Below are 16497 nucleotides of genomic sequence, written 5' to 3'. Positions count from 1 at the left end.
CTTACACCTGTATAAGTTTACTGAGTGCTCAGCCAGCACATAAATCAACATAGTACAGAAATCAGCCTTTCACTATGCACTCATAGCCAACTCTCCAGTATTAGTTTATAAAGACATTAGTTGGGATGAATATTGGGCACAGGAAAGTTCCATGGGATTAAAACACGAGTTGTTTGCATCTTATATTACTGTCACTTTAAATATGTGCTGTCATAGTGCAGAGCATTTCCTGCCATATGTAGAGATAATGCTGAGCAGAACTGCAGCATTTTTTAATTTATTTAATATTTCAGTAAAGCATTAATGCAGTAAATCTAATTAAGGGACATTACATAGTTCATTCTTTCATTCATACTTCTTATGATGATATTAATACTTAGAACATAATTCTTTGTCATTCAGACATTACTATCTTTCCTGTTGCTAGATGTCCACTTATATTTTTTAGCCTTTTATTGACATATAACATATAGAAGAAAAAATGAGTATATTATATTGGTTTGATGAATTTATACAAAAATATCACCTGTTTAATCAGCACAATTAAGGTAATGGATATTTCTTAGGATGGCAGTAGCCCCTGTTGTGTCTCTTACTAGTTCACCTCCCTAAAGGGGTAACGAATATCCTGATTTTTACTCATGGATTAGTCTTACCATCCTTTGAACTTCATAAGGGTACAATAGTATAGTACATAGAGTACATAAATTTTGTGACTGCTTTCATTCAAATATTATGTCTGTGAGATTATTTATACTGTAGAATGTATTTATATCTAGTTCATTCTTATCAGGGCATGATATTTCATTTTGTGAATAAATCATCATTTATATATGAATTTTCTCTTGACTGGTCTTCCATAGTATCCACATTTTGACTACTACAAAGAGAACTGCTACTATTAACCTTCACACGTATTTTCAGGAACACATATGAGTACTTTTTTTAGATGAAGGAAGAGATAAAATTGCTAGGCCATTGGTTTTATATCTTTCTCTTCCTAGTACTGCCAGTTTCCCAAATTCACTGAATTACATCAAATTACTTTAGACTCTCAAAGAAGTATATTAGTTCCCATTTCTCAATATTCTTCACATCAGTTTTTCAAATTGTGTTTTGTAGGTTAGCCACCCCAGTGATTGTGCATTTTCATTTAAAATATCCCTGATGACTGACTAATAAAGTTAGACAACATTTTTCTAATATCTACCAACTGGATATCTTCTTTGGAGACATGGTCACTAATTCACTAATGTTTTGCTCATTTCATAATTTTTAATTATATTTTTATTGTGTTATGTTTTCAAAATGAATAACAATATACCCAATCCTTTGCAGTTCTACAATAAATTGGCTCATGACAAATATGAATAACAAATATTAAATTAGTAAGGACACCTTTTTAAAGTATTTTCCAAAAAAAGATTAGAAATTATTTCCAACTTAATTTTTTTCTGTAATTGGAATCCTTGAACATAAAGTTGATGATATCAGGAAATATGATTAGAAGCAGGAACAAATTATAATAAAAATGACAAATTCTCAATTTGATTTTTCATTTATTTTACAATAATTTTGAGCACTTAATCATCTGTCAGATATTTTCCAAGAAATTGTATACAGGCAACACACAAATTGTTGCTCTTGTTATAAAAAGAAAATGCAAACCAATTCATTAGCATGACAACTTGTGTTGTTTGTTTTCTTTGTAATTCGACATCAAAAGAAAGCATGATAACCTCTCCAAAACTGTCTCTTGATGCTATTATGAAACACATTTCTGAGTTGAAACATCTGAAGTATGCCCCATGTATGACTTTCCTAAGTCTTAACAGGGCATGTCTCCCAGAGTAGTAAATAATTTATTTGATTCTTAGGAGCGATAGAGTGGATATGAGGCTGAAGGTGCCAAAGGCTTGAGTTCACAATGATTTTCTCTGAGCAAATCAGTACTGATGACTTATGATGACGAATTATGTCCAGTTCAGAGAAGGAAAAGGCTTCCTTTGCTGCTGCCCCTTTTTGGCTGTTTGACAAGTGTCCATGTTACAGGATCCCTGCACCAATGACTACATGCCTTTCAACGGTATGTAAACCATTGCTAGTTCTAAACTGCATACCAGAAAAGGAAACACGTTCAGTTGGAAGAAAATAAACATACAACGACTTAAAGAAGATTTTTCTTTGACATACCCAAAAGCAAGGTTAGTCATAGGTTTTCTGGGTCATTAAAAGTAATGTCTTGTCATTGAAACTAACTGCTTTGGCAACTACATTTTAAAGAGAAGATATAAAAGGTGAGCAATAGAATGTGCTAAAGGAAAAAAGGGAACATCCTTCTTTAGGATGCATAAATTAAAATATTGATTTTAAATATAAATTTGTTTTATTTTTAAAAGATATTTAAAACAGAGGACTGGATTTGTATAAGTGACATTCTCAACAAGTCCTGGAATCCCATACATGTTTTTATATATCACACCTTACTTTATTTTTATGTTGTTGTTTTCTGGGGGGGTGGGGGAGGGTTTGCTTAATTTTTTTTATGTTGTTGTTTGGCTTTTTTGTTGTTGCTCTAGTTGTGTTTTGGCTGGTTTTCTACCATAAGGAGTATGTTAGGAAGATGATTTCAATTTCTAAAAAGCTAAACTAATAAAACCATATGTAAACTATTTTTTTCTATGACATTTTTCCAAAGCAAGAAGCCAGGACATTGTAGACTTAGTGTCTGGTTGTTTGTTACTGCAGAAATGCCAGCAAACAGCAATGAGTTGATACATAGCTTTTGGATTTCAAAATTAATGTAGGAAAAGTAAAAAGAAAATAGTAGTAGTTTCCTCAGATGATTTGTGGATGCTCTTTATCAGCAACTCCCTTCATTCAGGCAACCACATACGAAAATACAATCTACAGTTTAAAAAAAAAAGTTCTTGATATGAGAAAAGAATAGCTCAATGGAGTCTTTAGGGTCTCTTCTACATAGAAACATGACATCTGCAGACAGTGACAGTTTTACTTCTTCCTTACCAATTTCGATGCTTCTTATTTCCTTTCCTTGCCTATTGCTATGGCTAGGACTTCCAATACTATATGGAGTAAAAGTGGTGAGAGTGCCCATCCTGGTATTATTTCTGATCTTATAGGAAAGCTTTTAGCTTTTCTCACTGTTGAGTATGATGGCAGCAGGTTTGGCATATAAGGTCTTTATTATGTTGAGCACCATTCCCTCTATACCACCTTCGTTGAGAATTTTTATCATGAATGGATGGATGTTGAATTTGTCAAATGTCTTTTCTGCTTCTAATGAGATGATCATATAGTTTTCAACCTTAATTGTGTTAGTATGGTGCATCACATTCATTGATTTGCAGACACTGAGCTATTCTTGATCCCTTCCTTAAATTAATACCACTTGATCTTGATCATGGTGCATGATCTTTTTAATGGATTGTTGAATTTGGTGTGCTACTATTTTTTTTTATTTTGTTCTCATTAATCTACAGTTCATGAAGAACATTATGTTTACTAGGCTCCACCCTTCACCAAGTCCCCCCACCACACCCCACTACAGTCATTGTCCATCAGCATAGTAAGATGCTGTAGAATCACTACTTGCCTTCTCTGTGTTGCACAGTCCTCCCCATGCACCCCCACCCCCACATTATACATGCTAACCGTAATGCCCCCTTTCTGTGCTACTATTTTGTTGAGGATTTTTGCATCTATCTTCATCCAGGGTATTTCTGTTTTATGTGGTGTTCTTGTCTGATTTGGGTATCAGGGAAATACTGGTCTTGTAAAATGAGTTTGGAAGCATTCCCTTTTCTTCATTTTTTTTTACAAGAGTTTAAGAAGAATAGGTATTAAATGTACTGTGAACATTTGCTGGAATTTACCAGTGAAAGTGAATTGATTAGGAGGTTTCTGATTATAGATTCACTCTCTTTAATAATAATCAGTCTATTCAGTTTTCTGTTTTCATGTTTTAGTCTTGGAAGATTGTATATTTCCAGGAATTTATTCATTTTTTCTAAGTTGTTGAATTTGTTGGCATATAATTGTTCATAATAATCTCTTTGATCCCTTCGATCCTCTGTATTTCCGTGGTGTCAATTTTAACCAGTTGTAATTTCTCTTTTATTTCTTATTTTATTTATTTGAGACTTCTCTATTTTTTCTTGATGAGTCTGGCTAAAACTTTGTGTCAATTTTTTTTAATCTTTTCAAAGAACAAGCTCTTAGTTTCACTGATCTTTTTAATTTATTTTCAGTCTGTTTTACATTTTTTTCTACTCTCATCTTTCTTATTTCTTTTCCTCTACTAACTTTGGGTTTCATTTGTTCTAGTTCCTTTTGGTGTAAAGTTAGATTATTAGAAGTAATCAATGAATTTAATAGAGCTGCAGGATGCAAAATCAATACACAGAAATCTGTCACATTTCTATACATTAATAATAAACTATCAGAAAGAGAAACTGAGATGAGAATCCCATTTATAGTTGCATCAAAAAGAATGAAATACTTTGGATATAAATGTATCCAAGGATGTGAAAAACTCATACACTGAAAACTATAAGACACTGATAAAATAAAGTGAAGAAGAAACAAAAGTTATTCTATGTTCCTGGGTGGGAAGAATTAATATTGTTAAAATGCCCATATAACCCAAAGTAATCTACATATTCAATGCAATTCCTGTCAAAAAGCCTATATTATTTCTCACAGAAACAGAATAAATATGCCTAAAATTTGCATAGAACCATAAAAGAACCCCAAATAGCTAAAGAAATCTTGAGAAATAAGAACAAAGTTGGAGACATCATGCTGATTTCAAACTCAATTACAAAGCCTTATTACAAGACAGTATGGTACTGGCATAAAAATAGACACATAGATCAATGGAACAGAACAGAGACCCCAGAAACAAACCCACACAAACATGGTCAGTTCATTTACAACAAAGGAGATAAAAATATACAGTGGGAAAAGGACAGTCTTTTTAATAAATGATGCTGGGAAACTGTATAGCCACATGCAAAAAAAATGAGAATATGGGCAGAGCAAAGATGGCAGGGTGAGTAGAACAGGAGAAATCTCCTCCCAAAACCACATATATCTAGAAAATATAACAAAGACAACTCTTCCTAGAATAAAGACCAGTGGACACAGGACAACATCCAGACCACATCCACAACTGTGAGAATGCAGCACCTGGCAAAGGGGGTAAGATACAAACCTCCACCTGGCGGGTCCCGAGCGCCCCTCCCCACAGCTCCTGGCGGGAAAAGAGGAGTCAGAGTGGGAGGGAGGAGCCCAGGACTGCTGAACAACCAGCCCCAGCCATCCGGACCAGAGAGCAGACACAGTGCATGCTTGGGGCCCTGGATACTATTGAAACAGGGCAGCAAGAACGGTGAGAGGGTACTGGAGGCCGGCGACGAAGGACAAAAGAAAAGCGAGTGGTCATCTTTTTTGTTATTGTTGTTGTTGTTTTGTTGTGGTGAGTGCTTTTTGGAAGTCTTAAAGGGACAGGGACCCCAATACTAGGGAAACGGGGCAGGAAGACCGGTGAGTGGGTATTGGAGACAGGCGCCGGAGAACAAAAGAAAAGCGAGCGGTCACCTTTGTTTATTTATTTTTGTTGTTGTTGTTGTTTTGTTGTGGCAAGTGATTTTTGGAAGTCTTAAAGAGACAGGGACCCCAATACTAGGGAATCAGGGCAGCAAGACTGGCAAGCAGGTAACAGAGGCCGGCACCGGAGAACAAAAGAAAAGCCAGTGGCCATTTTTATTTTTATTTTTTTTATTTTTTATTTTTGTTGTTTTGTTTTGGTGAGTGCTTTTTGGAAGTCTTAAATGGATAGGGACCCCAATACTAGGGAAACAGGGCAGCAAGACTGGTGAGCGGGTGCCCGAGGCTGGCGCCGGAGAATAAAGAAAAACGAGTGGCCATTTTTTTTTCTTTTCTTTTTTGTCATTGTTTGTTTTGGTGGCTACTTTTTGGAAGTCTTAAAGGAGCAGGGCGGGACACTTAGTCCAGAGGTAGGGAATTGGGGGATCGCTGGGCACTCTAATCCCCTGGGCTGCAGGGAGCTCGGAGGCCCCTTATGGAGATAAATAGACTCCCAGCCGCACCCCCTCCAATGCAACTCCACCACTTTGGAGCAGCAGCCAGAGCCAGGCCACACCCACAGCTATGGCAGAGATAAACTCCATAGCGGCCGGGCAGGAAGCAGAAGCCCTCTCTGTGCACAGCTACCCAGCACAAGCCACTAGAGGTCGCTATTCTCCCAGGAGAGGAAGGCCACAAACCAACAAGAAGGGAAGTTCATCCAGCTGCCGCTAGTCCCAGCTCTGCAAACTATTCCTCTCATCATGAAAAGACAAAATTACAGGCAAACCAAGATCACAGAGACACCAGAGGAGGAGACAGACCTAACCAGTCTTCCTGAAAAAGAATTCAAAATAAAAATCATAAACATGCTGACAGAGATGCAGAGAAATACGTAAGAGACATGGGATAAAGTCCAGAGGGAGATCACAGATGCCAGAAAGGAGATTACAGAAATGAAATAAAATCTGGAAGGATTTATAAGCAGAATGGATAAGATGCAAGAGGCCATAGATGGAATTGAAACCAGAGAACAGGAACACATAGAAGCTGACATAGAGACACATAAAAGGATCTCCAGGAATGAAACAATATTAAGAGAACTGTGTGACCAATCCAAAAGGAACAATATCCATATGATAGGGGTACCAGAAGAAGAAGAGAGAGGAAAAGGGACAGAAAGTATCTTAGAAGAAGTAATTGCTGAAAATTTCCCCAAACTGAGGGAGGAAATAATCGAACAGACCACGGAAATACACAGAACCCCCAACAGAAAGGATCCAAGGAGGACAACACCAAGACACATAATAATTAAAATGGCAAGGATCAAGGAGAAGGAAAGAGTTTTAAAGGCAGCTAGAGAGAAAAAGTTCACCTATAAAGGAAAACCCATCAGACTAACATCAGACTTCTCAACAGAAACCCTACAGGCCAGAAGAGAATGGCATGATATATTTAATGCAATGAAACAGAAGGGCCTTGAACGAAGGATACTATATCCAGCACAACTATAATTTAAATATGATGGCGGAATTAAACAATTCCTAGACAAGCAAAAGCTGAGGGAATTTGCTTCCCACAAACCAGCTCCACAGGGCATTTTACAGGGACTGCTCTAGATGGGAGCACTCCTAGAAAGAGCACAGAACAAAACACCCAACATATGAAGAATGGAGGAGGAGGAATAAGAAGGGAGAGAAGAAAAGAATATCCAGACAGTGTATATAACAGCTCAATAAGCGAGCTAAGTTATGCAGTAAGATACTAAAGAGGCTAACCTTGAACCTTTAGTAACCATGAATTTAAAGCTTGCAATGGCAATAAGCACATATCTTTCAATAGTCACCCTAAATGTAAATGGACTGAATGCACCAATCAAAAGACACAGAGTAATAGAATGGATAAAAAAGCAAGACTCATCTATATGCTGCTTACAAGAAACTCACCTCAAACCCAAAGAAATGTAAACACTAAAAGTCAAGGGATAGAAAAATATATTTCAGGCAAACAACAGCAAGAAGAAAGCAGGGGTTGCAGTACTAATATCAGAAAATAGACTTCAAAACAAAGAAAGTAACAACAGATAAATAAGGATACTACATAATGATAAAGGGCTCAGTACAACAAGAGGATATAACCATTCTAAATATATCTGCAACCAACACAGGCACACCAGCATATGTGAAACAAATACTAACAGAACTAAAGGGAGAAAAGAACTGCAATGCAATCATTTTAGGAGACTTCAACACACCACTCACCCCAAATGATAGACCCACCGGGAAGAAAGTAAGTAAGGACATGGAAGCAATGAACAACACAGTAGAGCAGATGGACCTAATAGACATCTATAGAACTCTATATCCAAAAGCAACAGGATATACATTCTTCTCAAGTGCACATGAAACATTCTCCAGAATAGACCACATAGTAGCCCACAAAAAGAGCCTCAACAAATTCCAAAATATTGAAATTCTACCGACCAATTTATCAGACCACAAAGGTATACAAGTAGAAATAAATTCTACAAAGAAAACCAAAAGGCTCACAAACACATGGAGGCTTAACAACATGCTCCTAAATAATCAATGGATCAATGAACAAATTAAAATAGAGACCAAAGAATATATAGAAACAAATGACAACAACAGAAAGACCCAACTTCTGTGGGATGCAGTGAAAGCAGTCCTAAGAGGAAAGTATATAGCGATCCAGGCACACTGGTAGAAGGAAGAACAATCCCAAATGAATAGTCAAACATCACAATTATCGAAATTGGAAAAGGAAGAACAAATGAGGCCTAAAGTCAGCAGAAGGAGGGACATAATAAAGATCAGAGAAGAAATAAACAAAATTGAGAAGAATAAAACAGTAGCAAAAATAAAATAAACCAAGAGCTGGTTCTTTGAGAAAATAAACAAAATAAATAAGCCTCTAGCCAAACTTATTAAGAGAAAAAGAGAATCAAACAAATCAACAGAATCAGAAATGAAAACAGAAAAATCACGACAGACTCCACAGAAATACAAATTATTAAAGACTACTATGAAAACCTATATGCCAACAAGCTGGAAAACCTAGAAGAAATGGCAACTTCGTAGAAAACTACAACCTTCCAAGACTGACCGAGGAAGAAACACAAAAGTTAAACAAACCAATTATGAGCAAAGAAATTGAAACGGTAATCAAAAAACTCCCCAAGAACAAACCACCTGGGTCGGACGGATTTACCTCGGAATTTTATCAGACACACAGAGAAGACATAATACCCATTCTCCTTAAAGTGTTCCACAAAATAGAAGAAGAGGGAATACTCCCAAACTCATTCTATGAAGCCAACATCACCCTAATACCAAAACCAGGAAAAGACCCCACCAAAAAAGAAAATTACAGACCAATATCCCTGATGAATGTAGATGCAAAAATACTCAATAAAATATTAGCAAACAGAATTCAACAGTATATCAAAAGGATCATACACCATGACCAAGTGGGGTTCATCCCAGGGATGCAAGGATGGTACAACATTCGAAAATCCATCAACATCATCCACCACATCAACAAAAAGAAAGACAAAAACCACATGATCATCTCCATAGATGCTGAAAAAGCATTTGACAAAATTCAACATCCATTCATGATAAAAACTCTCAGCAAAATGGGAATAGAGGGCAAGTAGCTCAACATAATAAAGGCCATATATCATAAACCCACAGCCAACATTATACTGAACAGCGAGGAGCTGAAAGCTTATCCTCTCAGATTGGGAACTAGACAGGGATGCCCACTCTCCCCACTGCAATTTAAAATAGTACTGGTGGTCCTAGCCACGGCAATCAGACAAAACAAACAAATACAAGGAATCCAGATTGGTAAAGAAAAACTTAAACTGCCACTATTTGCAGATGACATGATATTGTACATAAAAAACCCTAAAGACTCCACCCCAAAATCACTAGAACTGATGTCGGAATACAGCAAAGCTGCAGGATACAAAATTAACACACAGAAATCTGTACCTTTCCTATATACTAACAATGAACCAATAGAAAGAGAAATCAAGAAAACAATTCCATTCACAATTGCATCAAAAAGAATAAAATACCTAGGAATAAATCAAACCAAAGTAGTGAATGACCTATACTCTGAAAACTACAAGTCACTCTTAAGAGAAATTAAAGGGGACACTAACAAATGGAAACTCATCCCATGCTCATGGCTAGGAAGAATTAATATCGTCAAAATGACTATCCTGCCCAAAGCAATATATAGATTTGATGCAATCCCTCTCAAATTACCAGCAACATTCTTCAATTAACTGGAACAAACAATTCAAAAATTCATATGGAAACACCAAAGACCCTAAATAGCCAAAGCAATCCTCAGAAAGAAGAATAAAGTAGGGAGGATCACACTCCACAACTTCAAGCTCTACTATAAAGCCATAGTAATCAAGACAATTTGGTACTGGCACAAGAACAGAGCCATAGACCAATGGAACAGACTAGAGACTCCAGACATTAACCCAAAGATACATTGATAAAGGAGCCATGGACATACAATGGGGAAATGACAGTCTCTTCAACAGATGGTGCTGGCAAAACTGGACATCTACATGTAAGAGAATGAAACTGGACCACTGTCTAACCCCATTCAGAAAAGTAAATTCAAAATGGATCAAAGACCTGAATGTAAGTCATGAAACCATAAAACTCTTAGTAAAAAACAGAGGCAAACATCTCTTGGACATAAACATGAGTGACCTCTTCTTGAACATATCTCCCTGGGCAAGGAAAACAACAGCAAAAATGAACAAGTGCAATATATTAAGCTGAAAAGTCTCTGTACAGAAAAAGACACCATCAATAGAACAAAAAGGAACCCTACAGTATGGCAGAATATATTTGTAAATGACAGATCCGATAAAGGCTTGATGTCCAAAATATATAAAGAGCTCACACACCTCAACAAACAAAAAGCAAATAATCCAATTAAAAAATGGGCAGAGGAACTGAACAGACAGTTCTCCAAAAAAGAAATACAGATGGCCAACAGACACATGAAAAGATGCTCCACATCGCTAATTATCAGAGAAATGCAAATTAAAACTACAATGAGGTATCACCTCACACTAGTAAGGATGGCTGCCATCCAAAAGACAAACAACAACAAATGTTGGCGAGGCTGTGGAGAAAGGGGAACCCTCCTACACTGCTGGTGGGAATGTAAATTAGTTCAACCATTGTGGAAAACAGTATGGAGGTTCTTCAAAATACTCAAAATAGACTTACCGTTTGACCCAGGATTTCCACTCCTAGGAATTTACCCTGAGAATGCAGCACTCCAGTTTCAAAAAGACATATGCTCTCCTATGTTTATCGCAGCACTATTTACAATAGCGAAGAATTGGAAGCAACCTAAGTGTCCATCAGTAGATGAATGGATAAAGAAGATGTGGTACATATACACAATAAAATATTATACAGCCATAGGAAGAAAACAAATCCTACCATTTGCAACAACATGGATGGAGCTAGAGGGTATTATGCTCAGTGAAATAAGTCAAGCAGAGAAAGAGAAATACCAAATGATTTTACTCATCTGTGGAGTATAAGAACAAAGGAAAAACTGAAGGAACAAAACAGCAGCCGAATCACAGAAGCCAAGGATGGACTTACAGGTACTAAAGGGAAAGGGACTGGAGAGGATATGTGGGTAGGTAGGGATAAGGAGGGATAAGAAGAAAGAGGGTATTATGATTAGAATGCAGAATGTGGGGTGTGGGGGAAAGGGGAGGGCTGTGGAATGCAGAGAAGACAAGTAGTGATTCTACAACATTTTGCTATGCTGATGGACAGTGACTGTAAAGGTGTTTATAGCAGGGACCTGGTATAGGGGAGAGCCTAGTAAACATAATATTCTTCATGTAAGTGTAGATTAAAGATAAAAAAAAAGAAAGAAAGAGAAGGGGGATTACTCCCTGATAGGATAAAACTAACTGTAAATCAACGATTAATGCGTGCTTTAAATATCCTTAATTTTGATCACTTAAAGGGTGTCAATGATTGGCTACGGAGGTACACTTTTCTGATAATATTCCTTTCTCTTAAAAAAAAAAAATAGCAGTTCCTGTGTGGTGACCTCCAATGAGTTCTACACAATGGTATAAGGGGCATATCAAAGTGTGGGCAAAGGGTCTGTTTGTGTTTATACAGCGGATCAAAGCCTAATTTGGCTACCCAGAAAATGAACTAAGATATGATATGAAGAAGAACTTCCAACATCAGCACTCTCTGGAAGAGTCATACCAGAAGCTGATCATCAAAAATCCTCAACAAAGATCCAGGTGATGCTGCACTTGTAGCTGCATTCATCCCACCTGTTCCTGGACTTGCCGTTGGAATGAAGAAGGAGATATCTAAGCTGGCCTGTGCATACAGTAAAACAACAAATTTGACTGGATCTATACTGTTGGAACTCAACCAAGAATTAGGAAAAGTGCAAGTTGTAGCCCTCCAAAATCTTATGACTACAGACTATCTACTGTTAAAAGAACATATGGGATGTGAACAGTCCCCAGGAATGGGTTGTTTTGATTTGTCTGATTTCTCTCAGACTGTTCAAGTACAGTTGGACAATATCTATCATATCATAGACAAATTTTCACAAATGCCTAGGGTGCTTAACTTGTTTTCTTGGCTTCACTGGAGATGGATGGTAATTATAGATTTGCTTAGTTTATGTCACCATATTCCTATTATGTTAATATGTGTGCACAACATAGTTAGTAGTTTAAAACCTATACATGCTTAAGGTTCTCTACAAGAAGATATGTCAAAGAAATAATCAATCCTCCCATGTTTTCTTCCATATGCTACCTCTATAGCTTTTCTTCTTCCTTCCTAATTACAACCCTTAAATAGAATTCGTGCCTCATATCGAATTTACTGATCATCATAATTCTTCCAGGTCGTAAAGATACCTTGAGACAAGTGCTGGGCATAGAAGCCACAGGGCATTAATCTGCAAAGAAGTAAAAAGCTAACCTTCTCAAACAATATGGCTTCTCTCTCACTTACCAACTTTACATCTCCCTGTATGGCCCCGGAAGATGACTGGTTAGCCAGAGATGGGTAAGATTCCTCAAGGGAGGAACAACCTAAGACAGGCACAGTCGCAGGGGGGCCATTAGGTGAGAAATTGGGGATCAACAGAGGTGAGGCTTAGAACCTCACGCACCCTGTTTTGAGAGAAATCTTCTGCATCCGTGGATGTTTTATTGCCCTTGTCTAGCTTGGATTAACACATAGTCTACAGGCACACACCTGATCATATCATTTGCTCTCTTACACACTAAACTATGTTTTCTACCTTTATCTTGCATCTACCTACCACTTCAGCATTTTATTAAAAAATAATAATAATAATAATAATAATAAATGGAAAAATGTGGGATTCACATATAAAAAAAAGAAAAACAATCACTAAGATCATAAATTTTATGCTGTATTTATGCATAATTAAAAATTTTTAAATAAATGAATTTAAAAAAATGAGAATAGGGTACTATCTTAAACCATATACAAAAATTAACTCAAAATGGATTAAAGACTTGAATGTAAGACCTGAAACCATAAAACTAGAAGAAAACATAGGTAGTAAGCTTCTTGACATAAGTATTAGCATTGAATTTTTGGATCTGACTCCAAAAGTAAAGACAACAAAAGCAAAAATAAAGGAGTAGGACTTTAAACCAGAAAGTTTCTGCACAGCAAAGGACACCATCAGCAAAATGAAAAAGCAACCTAGTGAACAAGAGAAAATATTTGCAAATCATGTATCTCATAAAGGGTTAGTATTCAAAATATATAAAGAACTAAACTCAACAGCAAAAAAAAAGTCAAAAAAAAAAAACACAAAACAACCTGATTAAAAAATGATAAGAAGATCTAGACATTTTTCCAAAAACATATAGATGGACAATGAACACATGAAAAGATGTTCAACATCACTAATTATCATGGAAACATGAATCAAAAGCACAATAAAATATGACCTCCCAGTAATCAAACTAGCATACCAAAATAATAAGAAATAACAGGTGTTGGAGAGGATGTGGAGAAAAGGGAATTCTTGTACACTGCTGATGGATATGCAAATTGGTGCAAATACTATGGAAAACAGTACGGACATTTCTCAAAGAATTAAAAGTAGATCCATGGTATGATTCAGCCATTCTACTACTGGGTATTTATCCAAAGAAAAATAAAAACATTTGAGAAGATCTATGTACCCCATGTTCACTGCAAATTATTTACAGTAGCCAAGATATGGAAATAACTTAAGTATCCATTGGTGTATGAATGGATAAAGATGATGTGGTATGTATATACATGATTCTTTACAGAAAAGGAAACCATCAACCATAAATACATATATACACACACACACACACACACACACACACACACACACAAATGGAGTATTGGCAATAAAAAAGGGAGATCTTGCCATTTGCAACTACATGGATGGACCTGGAATGTATTATGCTAAATGAAATGTCAGACAGAGAAAGACAAAAACTATATGAATTCACTAATATGTGGAATTTATGAAATAATATGAATAAACAAAATAAAACAAAAGTCATAGATACAAAGAACAGATAGGTGCTAATTAGAGGGGTTGGATGGTGGTCAAAATAAGCGAAAGGGTAATATATGGTTGTAGATGGTAACTAGACTTATTGTGGTGACCTTTTTACAGTGTATACAATATCAAATTATTATATTGTAAATCTGAAACTAATATGGTATATATCAATTTTATCTCACTGAAAAAAAGTATGACAATTCAAAAAAAGAAGACTTGTTTGAAGACAGAAACTAGCATTAATTAATATACATTCTAGCTACTTCCTCCCAGCTAGCCTGTGGCCTTCCTATATAGAAATTCTGTAATTGTCACTGAAAATAAAATGGAAAGAAAAATTAAAATATTTTATAAGTTATAAGGCCTTGGCTTTTGGTATATAAAAGCAGAAACATAAACTTTATATTGCCAATAATTTGTATATATAATCTGTACTCAGACCAGATGTCCAAACCAGGTAAAGGGTGGTAATGGAGAAAAGTCAAGAAAAATATAATATACCTCTCTGGGTTTCTAAAAAACATCCTGAATGATGAGTCTCAGCCCTACTTCAGAATGAATGGAATGAGGGAAGACCAAGAAATTTACAGAAATCTGAGAGTAGAGGTGCCTCATTTCTCAACTGGGGCATGAGTTAGTGATGTGTTTCCCACATCCCCTGGAGCTGAACATAGAGGGAACTTCATGGTGAGGTGTGTCTCAGAAGAATATAGTAGGCAGCCTACAAGGCAGCTTATAAATCTAATGGCTTTGCTGCCTAGAGACATCATATGAGTCTCCTAATAGCCTTTCACATGACTGAAGAAGAGCTAATTTTTACCGCTACTTTGAAGGACATGGATAATTTTTGAGGGCAAAAATCCATGGGTCAAAGAGATTCATAGTCCTAATAAGGGAAAGCTGCAGCAAAATGCTATGTGGAATAGATGGTCAAAGTAATATAGAAGTACACACATTTCAGTATATGCTACATCAGTTAGCTATAGCTGTGTAACAAATCAGTCTTTCTCTAGTGGCTAAAGCTCAAGAATGTATCACTTCTCAGAGATCTATGGGTTGGCTGTGGTTTCTATAGATCTAGTCTGCCTTATCTGATCTTGGATAGCATCATTCATAGATATGTAATCAGCTGGAAACTTGGCTAAATACTGATTTGGCCAGTCTAGCAGGACCTCAGCTAGGATGAGTTTGCTCTCATTTATGTATGTCTCACATCTTTCAAACATGCATGTTTTTATTATGGTGGCAGGGTCAGAGAAAGTAGCAGATGCAAGCATATTTCCAAGATAATATTTTTTCAAAGTCTGCTACTGTTGTATTGGTAAAATAACTCTCATGAGAGGAGACTATGCAGTTATATGGCAAAGGTGTGAATACAAGGAGGACACAACTGAGGATATTAATGCAATCAGTCAACAAATGACAAAGAACAAGGATGACAACAGTAGAGAGTGGTCTAGTGAGAGTGGTTTACAGGTAGCACAGTGGCAAAGAGGTTCTGTAAGCTTCTTTATCCCAAGAATTTACATGCTATGTCTAGGGAAAAAGATATAGAGAAGACCACACTGAATTAAAAGAGTTCAGAAATTTAATATGCTTTCCTAAAATTTACTAAGATTTTCCCCAAAGGCATAATGAAGTTTCTGGATAAAGATGATTTCTAGGAGAAAATGATGTTTTGCTTACTTGGATATATGGCCTGAAAAGTTAAAGCAGCATATAGGATTCAGATGTGCCTGATTTCTTTGTAAAACCAATATTTTAATTTTATATTAATTTTGACTGGCTTGTGGATTCTTTACATAATACTTTTGCAAACCAAAGGAGATAATACATGCATAAGTTGAAGAAAAGCTGTCTTTAACTTCCTGAAATATTCTGTAGTTATTTAATTTCAATTTTGGGTGATACCACCCAATCTAAACCCTTATTATATTAGTCCTGTACAATTATATCGGCATCCTAATGATCTCCAATAGATCCGTTCCCTGGCCAATTTAACAGTCGCTACAATAATTAAATGAATTAGCACATACATAGCACTCACACTAGTGACTGGAACACCACAAGGAATTCAAATTAGTAGTCGTTGTGATACTTATCATTTCAATATCAAGCCAAATACAACCTCATGAGCTAACTGTTTTCAAATTTTCAATTGTCTGCTTCTACAATATTGACTTTCTTTTTGGTATGAATTGCCACATGCACCCACATTATATCATTCTTTCATCT

The 16497-nt window shown here is 36.3% G+C and overlaps 1 pseudogene; it reads left to right on the top strand.

Moving 5' to 3' along the window:
- Positions 1-1975: 1975 nt before the first annotated feature.
- Positions 1976-16497, top strand: part of LOC140850300 (small ribosomal subunit protein uS11-like) — a 172085-nt pseudogene continuing 157563 nt past the window's right edge.

Source organism: Manis javanica, chromosome 7 (genome assembly GCF_040802235.1).
Source record: "Manis javanica isolate MJ-LG chromosome 7, MJ_LKY, whole genome shotgun sequence".
Lineage (NCBI taxonomy): Eukaryota > Metazoa > Chordata > Mammalia > Pholidota > Manidae > Manis > Manis javanica.
Note: the sequence above shows the minus strand (reverse complement) of the source record. Positions and strands in the feature narration are given on the sequence as shown.